Source organism: Notolabrus celidotus, chromosome 20 (genome assembly GCF_009762535.1).
Source record: "Notolabrus celidotus isolate fNotCel1 chromosome 20, fNotCel1.pri, whole genome shotgun sequence".
Classification (NCBI taxonomy): domain Eukaryota; kingdom Metazoa; phylum Chordata; class Actinopteri; order Labriformes; family Labridae; genus Notolabrus; species Notolabrus celidotus.
In genome coordinates, this window is record NC_048291.1 from 10,726,846 (window position 1) to 10,739,627 (window position 12,782).

Here is a 12,782-nt window from a genome sequence, read left to right on the forward strand (position 1 = left end):
CTGAATTTCAGTCTGCATAGGATACCGATTTGTGTGGTGCCATTTAATGGTTCATGAGACACCACTCTGGGGACCTCCTGGCTATCAGCTGACCATGATATATGCCACTGGGAATGATGCTCAACCTTTAGGGCTTTCTGGCATTAGCAATAAATGTCTTCCAACCATGACTTTCTTTTTCCGTACACTGCATTGTTTACGGTCCAGTTAGCAACTTGAGAAGCAACCATGTGTTCGGATCAAATGTGAAGCAATATTTGCCCCTGCTGCTTTGTCTGCAAAATCAACACCATCATTTCTTGGTTCATTAAATCCTCCAGAGGAGCGCCTGTGGTGAGTCTCAGTTTCACTGTAAGAAGTAAGTCCCACATAGGCTTCTCTCATGCTTCCTTCAGCAGTATGAACCTGATTTAGTTGCCATTGAAAATTTAAGATTACAGAAATAAAAACATGATGATGATGGTAAACTGCAAGCTTAGACGTGTGTTCTCAAGAGGAGAAGAAACAATGTTAATCATTTGTTGAATAAAGGTTGGATCAATCAATTCCAATGCATTCAGGAAGTCGGGCTGATTGGCTTTTCGATACATTGTCACTTACATTTGTTGCTCAATTTACAATTTACAATTTTATATCTAGATCATCAGTTGCACTAATCAGTTTAGATAAATTAATTGCTGTCAGGTTACCACATTTTGGAGCAGAGATGTTATATTGGACTGTGTTCTTCCGGCTTTTGCTCTTCATGCAGACTGTTGTTCCTACATATACCAAAGCCTACTGATACCTGATGGGTCAATATCATTTGGACTGCAAACAAACAACACACCAAATATGAGATAGCTCTAAAATTCATGACCCTACCTACAAATTCTGAATCTTTATGTAAAGTCTGAAGCGATAAATACGATTCTAAACGTGTAATGATACGGAAAGTAAGAGAGCTGCAAATGGCAGTTAAGATTAAATTTACCTGTAAGCCAAAAGCACTAAACACAGGGTTCTTTCTTCATTCTCTTGAAGTTCAGTTACCTTCTTTTGAGAGCATGCACACTCTATAGAAATCAATCAAGATCCTGAAATAATTAAATAAAGACTAGTGTCCTCCAAAACTAGTCTTGTTTCTCTCCAGTCATCTCGGCTACCAATTATCCTAGTTGTTCAAATCATTAATTATCCTCACTCCTTCACCTTCACTTCTTGTTTCCATGTCCTTTTATAACTGTTTGCAAGGCAGAGGAGGAAAAAAGGAGAAAAAAAAGTAGCTTAATAGTGGAGCGAGTTTTAGTTTTAATTGGAGACCTACCTGACAGTGTTTTGTTTGTTCGTAAAGGTTACACCTGAACTGTTGACAGTCATAAACTTGAAGCAGCTAATTAAACAAAGTGGGTGTAACAGAGCCGTGCTGTGATTCACTCACAGTTGGGAGTGGGTGGATTTTTTTATTTTATAGATATTATATTATTTTCTGCCACTATCATAGGCAAGGATTTCTGTTTTTAATATGCATGCTTCACTTTAATTGTCTTGAACACTAAATGTTGATAGTAAGGAATACTTGGTCAGGTGTGGAGCATATAGTACGCAGGTAGGAAGCAGGGCACACAGGTGGTTTGCAAAGGCTAGCAGGTGTGCAGGAGCTGCAGTTAGTGTAAAATTATTCAAGAACATTGTGGCAGTAAAGCAAGATGATGCCAATTTAAAGAACACACGCTGGTGTTAATTACTCAATACAACATAAATATGAGTGACTAAATATGCTGATAGCAGGTGTTAATAACTGTGAAGACATTAAAAACACAGTCTCCACAGAAAGCTGATTCACACAAAATCAACCAATCAACTGCACCCTTTTTTTCATTTATTTTTGTTTCCTCCCACTGGTTATTGTCACGTACCTCACTAAATTCACATCTTGAATATTTGAAATATGAATCCCTTCACGTTTGCAAAATTATTTAAACAAGAGAATATTAACTGTGTCACTAATATCTAGACGATAATTCAGGGAGCATTTTTTTGCTTGCTCCATTCTAAATGTGTAAACTTTTCTCTTTCATGAGCTTCGTGATCTCCCTTAGAGCAGCAAGAGTCTTTATTCTCACTCTATCCTGTAACTCCATAGTAGTTAATCCAATGATCAGCGTCTTCTTGTGATTGTTTATCTGTGTTAAAATACTCTTAACCTTCTAGCCCCTCTGACACAAGCACAAACAACATTTTTAAGGGCCCTGAAATGTTTCACAGTTGCTCTTTTGCACATGTCCCTCACTGCTTGAAGTCTTCGCTCTTGGATGAGAGCATGTATAGGTATAGGGGGGGCGGGAGATGAGTCTCAGAAGGCAGGACATGGCATTAAAAGCACACTGCAGAAGCCACAGTGTAATGTTTACAACAAGATGGGGGAAGAAGAGAGAGACCTTTGCCATGATGAAAGTTTTTCTGTTTGTATCAATGCCATGCAAACACACAGATGGGCTTACATCTCAGCTGTTTTTGTCTTAGAATTCATTCTCCTCCTTCAACCTCAGGCATTTTTATCCACCCTTTACAAACTGCTTTTGGTTGATATATAAACAACATCGGAGTTCCTTGCTGTGTTCTCACATTGGTTTGCCTCGACTTCACTTGGACATTTTACCAGAGGGCTGACTGGAAAACATCCAGATAAAGTCGGGCTGACAATCTCAGTGGTTTGTGTTCACACATGCTGCTCACTCTTGAAAATTTCAGGAATTTTTTAAGAGTTTTGTACACAAGTGACCGAAGACAGATTTGGCCGATCCTGATGCATTTTTGATCAAAATTTTCAGGGATACATGTAGATTATTCTTTTAGCACATGGATACCGTTGCGATAAGATTGTGCAGTTCAACATTAGTATTTCAAGGCAATTTACTTCAGTTTCTTTCATTTGTTAATTTGACACCAAAATTTGACTAGAAGTGATGTCAGGAGCCAAGCTTGCTCAAATTCAGGGATTTAAAAGCTTTTAAAAAATACTTCTTCAACTTAGAACAAGCTCTGCATGGGTTTGGAAGCCTTAAAAACAAATGCCCACCTCAATTGATTCAGATTTCTTTCATAGCTAGAAGGTGCAGAAAACCTTACAGCGGAATCCACACCAGCATCCCTCTTCCAGGAACTGATTTGTTCAGTGTCATTTTCAGCCATTTTTCTTAATTTCCCTTTAACTACCATCATCTACCTCCTCCCTAATATTTCCCATCCTCTTCCTCGTCTGTCTCCTTGGCAGAAGTCGGTCATATCGCAGCCAGAAGCGTTTGGACAGCGACCTAATCACTTCACACCACACTCTGCTCTTCACGACTCCCCATCTGAGGGTCCAAGCTTGCACCTTTACAAGGACTCTGTGCCTGTAGCCTGGGGACAATGCTGGTTAATGTGAAGGAGTCAAGTTCAGCTACACGTGGTGTCTGACGTGAAGAGAAAGGAGTTTCAATCTGTCCTTAGAGGCCATGTTCTTTCCTCATGCAGGAGAAGGTTGTATAGATGCTGCTGTATGAAAAAGGTGCATTTGATTTAAGACTGTAGCCACACGGTCGAAGTGACTCATTCATCACATCTGGGGGAGGAAAAAAAAGATGGAAAAGAATGACACAAAAGGAATATAAAGCAGAGGGAAAGGAGGTAATTTCTTGAGGTGGTTCATGCTCATCAACCTCCTTTCCCTCCATCACCTGAGCCCCACCCAGGGCTGTGTCCCAGCAGAGCCAGCCTATTACACCGGGGCATCGATGTGTGTGAATGTGTGTGTTCACCTCCCAGAGTCTGTGTATGCATCCTCAGTTCTTTTCAGTGTTTTTGTGTGTGTTTGTAACACCTGAGAGGCACAAAAGATTGATGTACTGCCATGAATCAACAGACGGAGTTGGAAGGGATTGTGTGCCTCAAAGCTGTGATTGAGCTCTCTCTCTCTCTCTCTCTCTCTCTCTCTCTCTCTCTCTCTCTCTCTCTCTGTATGTGTGTGTGTGTGTGTGTGTGTGTGTGTGTGTGTGTGTGTGTGTGTGTGTGTGTGTGTGTGTGTGAGTGTGAGTGTGCGTGCGTGCATGCGTGTGTGTGACAGCTGTTTTGCCGGAGTGCTGAGCAAGATCTCTTTGGGTAAACTCTGCATTTCTGAACTATTTTGATCATAAAACATTTGTGTGTTTGTGTGTTGTGTGCGTGGGTTTGCAGCTTTGAGGTAATTTCAGACAGCTGAGACAAATCAATACAAGTTTAAGTACAAGGCGGCAATCAATGTCTTAATTTGTCTAATGTTGAGTGTGTGTGCACATTTCATAGCTCAAGGCTTTGCTATTGATTGATTGGACAGGTATCCACTCACAGGCACAGGGTCAGTTTCCCTCCCTCCGGATCCTCTTTGGATTATCAAAACATGTAACATAACTGCAATATTTCTCCTCATATGAAGGAATCTATGGCATACAAACATACTTCTGGAAAAAATCATAAACTATCTGAAGAAGCTGTTAGAGTTACATCACCAGTATAATGTTTTTTCCCGGAAAATTGAATAAAATATCTATATCTCATTGACAGATAATCTACCAATGAGCAGTGGAGATGCCCCTGAAGTCCTCCCAATGACACTATGAGATTTTGTGCTGACGTTTTTTGCCAATCTAATAAAGTTAAGCCAAGTAAAACATCCAAATAGTCATTGCTGATACTTCAAGAGGAACATTAAAGTAGATTAAAACAACATATAATTACCCCATTTTCAAACTCAATTTGTTGTAAAAATCCTTTCGTATTGTGTGCATGAAATTGCATGCAGCCTGTTTTAAAGTTAAGAAATTGCACATATCAAATTAGATAGCAGTAAGACATCGGGTATTCATGATTTTCATCTGTAAACGTCTAAATAGACATCTTTAAGCACTACATGTGCTTCATAAAGACTTTTCTTGTTAAAGTACACTGATTCAAGGTCTAAAGCTCCTCTGAGGAACTTTCTGTTTGTGTCGATTTGGGCGCCCCCTGTGGATAAAGCTGTATCCCTTACATCTTTTTTTTTTTTTTTTAAATTTATGTTTTTGGCCTTTTTGCCTTTATTAGATAGTACAGCTGAAGAGAGACAGGAAATGTGGGGAGTAGAGAGCGGGGGAAGACATGCAGGAAATGGTCGACTGGCCGGGAATCGAACCGGCGACCCCTGCGACGAGGACTGCAGCCTCGGTACATGGGGTGCTTAGACCGCTAGGCCACCAGCAACCCCATTCCTTACATCTTTGATGATCTTGTTCAGTGCAAGTGGTGTTTTCTGACAAAATAAATGTTGTGATGCATTTTAATAGTGAAATGTTTGACTCACTGTGAAAATGTAAAATGTCATGTCTTACACCTTCCCCATCATGGACATTAGAAATTACAACATAGAAATTCAGTCTTTTCATTGATCGTCGCGATTCCTTTGTTAATTCTTAAAGAGACATAACTGTTAACTTCTAACACCACAGTTTATTTCATTCTGTTTCATAAAAGTCAGAAACTCACATACAGGCTAATATGAACAATATCTGGAGTGGAAATTGGATATATTTAATATGCTTTGTATCATTATATTTCTTTGCATACGTAACCTGCTGTATTAACATTAAACCCCCTTACGGAAAAAGGGGGTGTTATCATTTTCTTTCAGGTTCAGGATGTAAAATATACTCCCCCCTTACCTCAGAGGTCTCACGTTGCCCATAATGAGAGAGGTTGAGACACAGCTTCAATCTCCTCTCCATAAACCTCAGTCTCCTTATACCATACCTCATCGTAGCTTTATGCCTCCTCTGCCTCTATGCGTCCTGAATCTCCAGAATTCTACAGGAATATCCAGCGGTTCGTCCGATGAGCCATGCAGCTGGCTTCAGCTCAACCAACTGAGCATGGGTAAAAACAAAAACAAAGCGGGGTTGATTGATTAATAAGATAATTAATACCCCCCTTAACATCCTGAAGCTGAAAAAAGTAATAGCCCCCTTTCATCCTGAACCTTAAGAAGTATTATTAACAGAAGAGAAAATGGCTTTCTGGCTTATTCTTTGATTTTTGTTTTGGTTAATTAATTTTTACAAAAACTGTTTTGAATCTTAAAGGAAACATTTTTAGAATTATTAATTTGTAAGGTGTCACATTTTTTGGTGGTGATATTAGCTCTGAATTTAATTTGAAGGGCTCAAAACCTGTGCTCTGTGTACATAATAAAACCCATTTTACAACAGTAAATTGCAAAACATAAAAGCTTAATACCAAAATTATGATACAAAACAAAACTCAACACACAATATGTTATATACACTTTTCCTCTCTTTTGGCAGAGGGTTTCATAAACACTCAAGATCTAAGAATTTGAATTTTCTTGAAAAAATTAATGGTTTCAGTTCATTTGGTTTCATTTGGCTGGCTTGAAGCAACTCTCTCTAGTGAGTCAAATGAGCCCATTTGGCCCTGGCTCCCTGGGTGATGGTTAATGTATGCATAATCACTACCTTAAAATAACTTGCGTATCTTCTCTTGACAATGTGTGTTTGTGTGTTTGTGATCTCCTCCATAACATGTCCCTGAAGTGAATTCATCACTTTTTGTTGAGTATGAATTTCCAGTATGTCGAGTATGGTTTTCCAGTATGTCCATGAACGGAGCTGACATTTATCAACCTGTACAATCCACCCTGGTCTCTTTTAAATCTCTGCATCGTTGCTCTGATTGTGGTGATTACTCTCGTTAATGTTTATAAACCACATTGAATGTGTTTCAAAGGATTGCCAATACTAGCTATTAATACAAAGACTAATTATAATGTACAACAAATTTGCCTGAAGGACTTAAGATGCTCATGTGATTAGAAAATAATCCCATAATGCTATTGTGAAGCATGTGTGTTGTGCTTATTCTGGCTACATTCATTTTTTTCATAGAGATGACAGATTCTAGTGCAGCTTGAGCCAACAAAGCCACATAATATTAGAGTTCTCTCCAACTGTTGTGGGTGTTCATAGGGTCTTTGTCTCAGGCAGAAGAAAGAAGCGTAGTTGTGTACAAAAACCTGCCATCAACACAGCTGTTTTACCAGTTACTGTGACAATGTACTGTTCTCTTTTATAATAAAAGCCTCATATTTGCAGCGTCCTACTGTTCTTTGTGACAGCTTGTGTTAATGTATTTGAAGTGTTTAAAGTTCTGTACATGGTTGTATCTAATAGTTGTATCCATTCAGGCACTAATTTGCTCCAAGACGTGTCTCTAAAAGAAACATAATGAGCTCACCAGATAGGCTGCGATAACCTCCCTGTGTAGTCTGACAGCTGTTTTAACAAAGCTTACACTTTCTAAAGTGTTTCAAAGAGTTTGCAGGAGTTTGCGGAAATATTTTTCCACTGTTTTTGAAACGTTAACATATTTGTTGCTGCACTTGAGTTGATCTTTTTCAGAGTTTGTCTTCAGCTGAGGGTCGTGAGCCTTTGGAGCGTTCCTCTCTGAAGTGTGAACAGTGATTCGTGCATGATAAATCTAATATGGAGAGCATGTGAAGCAGTAACATAATCTAATTTCATCAACATTATCTTTGATTGTCAGTCACAGCAAGTACCTGCTGGTTTGGGAATTAAAGTAAATCAATGTTGGTTACATTGTAAAAACACTGTACAGGTTTGTATCCGTCAGGGGCGATTCTAGGATCGGATGTTTAGGGGTGCTGAGCCGTGCAAGATAAATTTCACTGCTTTGTACATTTTAATGCAATCTTATTCCCACATTTGTGAAAGAAAAGTATAACACTTTTTGGGAAAGTCTGTGACTAAACCTTCAAATCTGATAATGGTTATTTAAATGCTGAGCCACAGCAAAAGAGAAATGGATTGGAATCATAAAAGAAACATATGGTAACCCTAATTTCTGGGGAAAAAAAACTAATTTTGATACAGCAGCTTCTCAACATATACATAAACAGTATGTGTTTTTCTGGAGTAAACCAGCCCCCATAGTGATTACCAAAAATACTAAAAATTGACATCAAAGTTATTTTTTGGACTTTCATTTGAAATGCAATGCACAACATGTAAAACGCGGTGGAGCTGCTGCATTTTTTATTTAAAATATTACGTTTCAACCAAGTACTGTAACTTTTGTAGCTTGTTAAAAAGGACATGCAGGAAAAAAAAAAGTTTAATCTCTCAAATTTTAGGGGTGCTTGGATTCAATTTAGAGATGCTTCAGCACCCCCAAAAGTGGACTATAAACCCCTATGGTATGTGTCCCTTGATGTTTCATATGTTCTGTCACATTTACCATTCCCCCTTGTGGGAAGAGGTAAACATGGTTGTTATACAACAGATCACAGCTCATGTAGTCATGTCAAAGTGTCCTTGGGCAAGACACTGAACCACAAATTGCTCCCAGGGGAATGTATGTGTGAATGTGTAGTGTTGAAGTGCTTTGAGTGCTCAGAAGACAAGAAGATATATAAGTGCAGTCCATTCTCCATCTGTGAATGGTTAGGTATCCTCTGCTCCCTCAGAAAGTCATGACATAAACATGAAACCATGTTACTAAGAGAAAGCAGGTCAATTTCGGAAATCCTAGAATGGTTAAGATACATTGCAGTCATCTGCATAGCATACATCCATTTTCAAGCAGCTAGCAAAAAAACAGACTTTTCCGGTTCAGGTTACGCTAATGATTCTGCTTAAATAGAGCTTTTCAAAAAATGTTTGAGGTCCACCAATTATCGGCCTTGGCCAATTATCAGGATTGATATTCGGCATTTGGCCCAAAAATTAGTGCATGCAAAAGTGCGCTACTTTGGCTTTGCTTCTAGTTTGTGTTTTCAGCTTGGTCTGTTTTTACTCACCACTGTTTCACCAAAATGACCGCCCGCAACACTCTGATTAGCAAGACGTCACATGACTATACTGGAAGTGTAACTGTTTAATTGTTACTGTGTTAAGTGTTACTGTAAATACATATCAGTTCCAAATAGTTATCAGTTATCAAAAGGCCCTAAAAAACTATATCGGTCAACCCCTAGAAGACACCCTGTGATACCAATAGACTGTATAAAATATGGACGTTGTATCCGTGACGTCACCCATCTGTTTCTAAATCCCTGTTTTGAGGCCAATCGTCGGCGGGAGTCATATTGCTGCTGTCGAGCGAGTGTGACATAAAGAGGCGGGCTTTGAGCATCCTAGCCAACTGCTACAGTGTTCCCGCCTGTCAATCAAGTCAGCTGTGCCTCTCATTGGAAGACTCATAATCTTAATATCTTCGAAATTGCCGCATTGGAAAAAAATTCACCCACTGTACAGTGTGTGTCGATCAAGAAATGAGCTATCCAGAGTACACTCGTCTTTTGTACCAGGCTGTAAACATGTTTATTTCTGCTTTAAAGATTGGCTTTTTTGAATTGGTGTATATTGTACAGTATGTGGTTTCCGGTACGTCCGGAGCCAGCCTCAAGCGGATCCTTGATGAACTGCAGTTTTTAGCACTTCCGCACTGGACTCATGTTTTTAGACCGGAGGTTGCCATTTGGTAATACCACACACACACACACACACACACACACACACACACACACACACACACACACACACACACACACACACACACACACAGAGAGAGTTGGGTCTTACTTACAGTGGAAGGCGCTTTGAAATTCGGGGTTCGCTGTCTTGCTTGTTGGCACTTCAACCTGTGGACAGGTGACGATCAAACTGCCAACCCTGAGTTTGGTGGACAACCCACTTTTACTGCCAGCTCAAGTGTTTTTGAGCGTTTGGACTGATGGAGCGGTGTGATGATGGGCTCTGTTGTGACTTCACAGAGTTTCTGAGTGGAGGACATGATTACAGTGGCAGCTGAAATGAGCCTTTTAAACCCAAATGTCAAGAAGAGACGCCACAGACAGACACACAAAAGACGCACTGAGTTTTTGTCCTCTTGTGATTCTTGTGGTTTTATAGTTGCTGAATGCTTTGTCGTCATAAAGGTGATCTTTTATTCATTCGCTGGTATGAAGGGTCATCTTATTCAGTCATTTCTATTTTAGGTTAATCAGCTTTTAGGTTGAGTCTTTCTTTCTCCTCTTTGATTCAGCTGCACGTTGGGTTTACTACAGACACACAAGCACCATGGACCATCTGGTACATTGTATTGTGGCCTAATGTTTGAATTATATTGCACTCAGAATGTAAATACATGAATATGTTAATGTATTTCAGCCCCTAAAAAAACTTAAATGAATGCAAGATGATTCATTAAAGTGTGGAGTTTGGAGGAGACTTCTCCAGCCTGCAATAATTCAGTTATTATACATGAAATATTGATAAATGATATTCATGTCATCTAATAATGACAAAAGACAGAGAATTTATAAGCTGCCTGTAAATGTCCAAATGCATTTTGATATTAATCCTACATTGATCTGCTTCATATCATTTTGTGATTACATAAATCCTAGCTAATGACTGAGAGAAATAAAGAACAGAGAGAGAGAGGGGACACACACCACCTCTTTGTCCTTGTGCAGCTTTTTAATAGAGTCATAAATACATGAAGGTGTCGAGCAGGCCATGATGGTGGCAGTGCACAGCTTCAGGGCTGTCATACTTCAACACGACACAGATACGGCGGACAGGCCAGGTATATGAGAACGGACAGATATCAGGGAGCAGGAAAGAGCTGCAGTATCTCAGCGGACACCACATTCCTGTGCTTTACATGAGGCATTGCAACAAAATGCACATACTCTTTTAACTCATAAATCAAACCTAAATCCTTTCATGTATGAAGACATGAGCTTTGACCTGCAAACTCTCAAACTGCATGTAGAGAGCTGAGAGAACAATACATCCAGCCAAACAAGGACACGTCACCTCTGCATGAACTCTTGTATCTTGAAATCATAGGGGCTTTAAATACATGTTGGCCGAGCGGTCTAAGCGGCCCACATACAGAGTTTGCCAGTTCAAATCCCGGCGACAACCATGTGCTGCATGTCTTCACCCACTCGGTACTCCCCATGTTTCCTGTCTCTCTTCAGCTGTCCTGTCATAAAGACAAAAATGCCCCAAATACATACATTTTTTAAAAAGATGTATGTGAGATTGAATTTTTCTATCCCACGGAAATGTAGGCAATAGTAAATATAGAAATATGATCTGTTAAAATTTCATCAATGTAGCACAGTGTGATGAGGGCTAAATATGGACACTTGGAGCCAGATGACTTACTAAAGCAGAAAGTTGCTTACAATGTTCGTCATTTATTTATTTATACATCAGTCAATGTGTAATAAATATGCACTGTTCTCTTTTATAAAACTCTATATGATATTGAAAATATATGCAAGACTGATTTCCAGTCTTACATAAACCCCTGAGATTCAGCCACTTCCATTATTACCTTTGCATACATACTTCAGACATATACATATTCACACTGTTTGCAGAACAAAATATGAGTCTTGCAATGAAAATTATAGAAGAAGAGGAGGACAGTTTCCCAAAATGTGTACTTTTAACTGCTCATTAAAGAAAATATGTCACAGAAATGTGTTAAACATTTCTAGAGCTACTCAGAAAACAAAAGTACAGAGCAGGAAAAAAAATCAGCAGATGTTATAAACTCAGGGATTTCAAGGCAAAAAAAGTAAGAAATAAGCAAGAAGGTAGCCCACTCTTCCTGAACATATTGTTGCAACAAAAACCCCTTCAACAATTAGTCAGCAGTTATACCAAATACACAATTAAAGCTACTAATCACCTTTAACATATCATATGCAGTGATGTCTCAACCTTCATCAAATGTCTGAATATATAATACATTTAGCCACATTTATATTACTTACATTACTTCCATAGAGATTTCATAGGACTGCAATTCATTGTCAACATAGCTGACAAAATTCAATGATAAATGAGTTGCCATAACATTGTTCTCTGAAGTTAAATTGCTGAGGAGTGAGACATCTTGCTTCCTTACTTTCTTTGCAGACAGTAGCGCATGCAAATGAGTGCCAAGGGAGCAACAGGTAAACAAAACATAGCAACACGGCCGAAGCCGATGGAGCATTTGATCTTGAACGTTGCAAAAAAAAAAGCCTGCCTGCACAATTTGTGAAGCAGGCCGTGCTTATTGCAGGAGCAATTTGGGAATGGTTTGACATTTTTAGTCCCTTACTTTAAAACCTTTTCCCATGCACATTTCATCTTTTTTCTCTCTTCCTCATCTATTTTTTCTTCCTCCTTTTAAACTGTGGTGCAAACTCTTACCATGTTACTGTAGTAGCCAGACACATTAAAGCAAAATGATGTGTCTAGCATTAACACTAGTTACTGTATGTTAAAGCCAGGTCAGAAATATGGCTATGACTAAACCATCCGTCTTACATGAATCAAGATTTTCAAAAGGAGTAACTGAAAAGTGAAGAAAACAACATGTCAAAACGTATTAAGAGAATAAGAAGCCTAATAAAAATCAAAACACAGGTGCACATTTTTCAATGTAGTTTGTGGCTAGTAAATTTAAACGTCCAAAAGTATGTATGTGTTGAAATAAGTTTGTATTTCTGTCTTAACAGAAAAAATCATGACAAAATCAAACATCCAAAAAACCCGAAGAGCTCAAACTAAAACATATATTTCCAAACATGTCAGACTATTCCTTCTAGATATCCTAAAACTGAGTTATTGTGTTTGTTCGACATGAACTTTCCACATATGAAGAAACTCTCAGTGCACCTTTGAGCTTGCCCCGCTGCACAC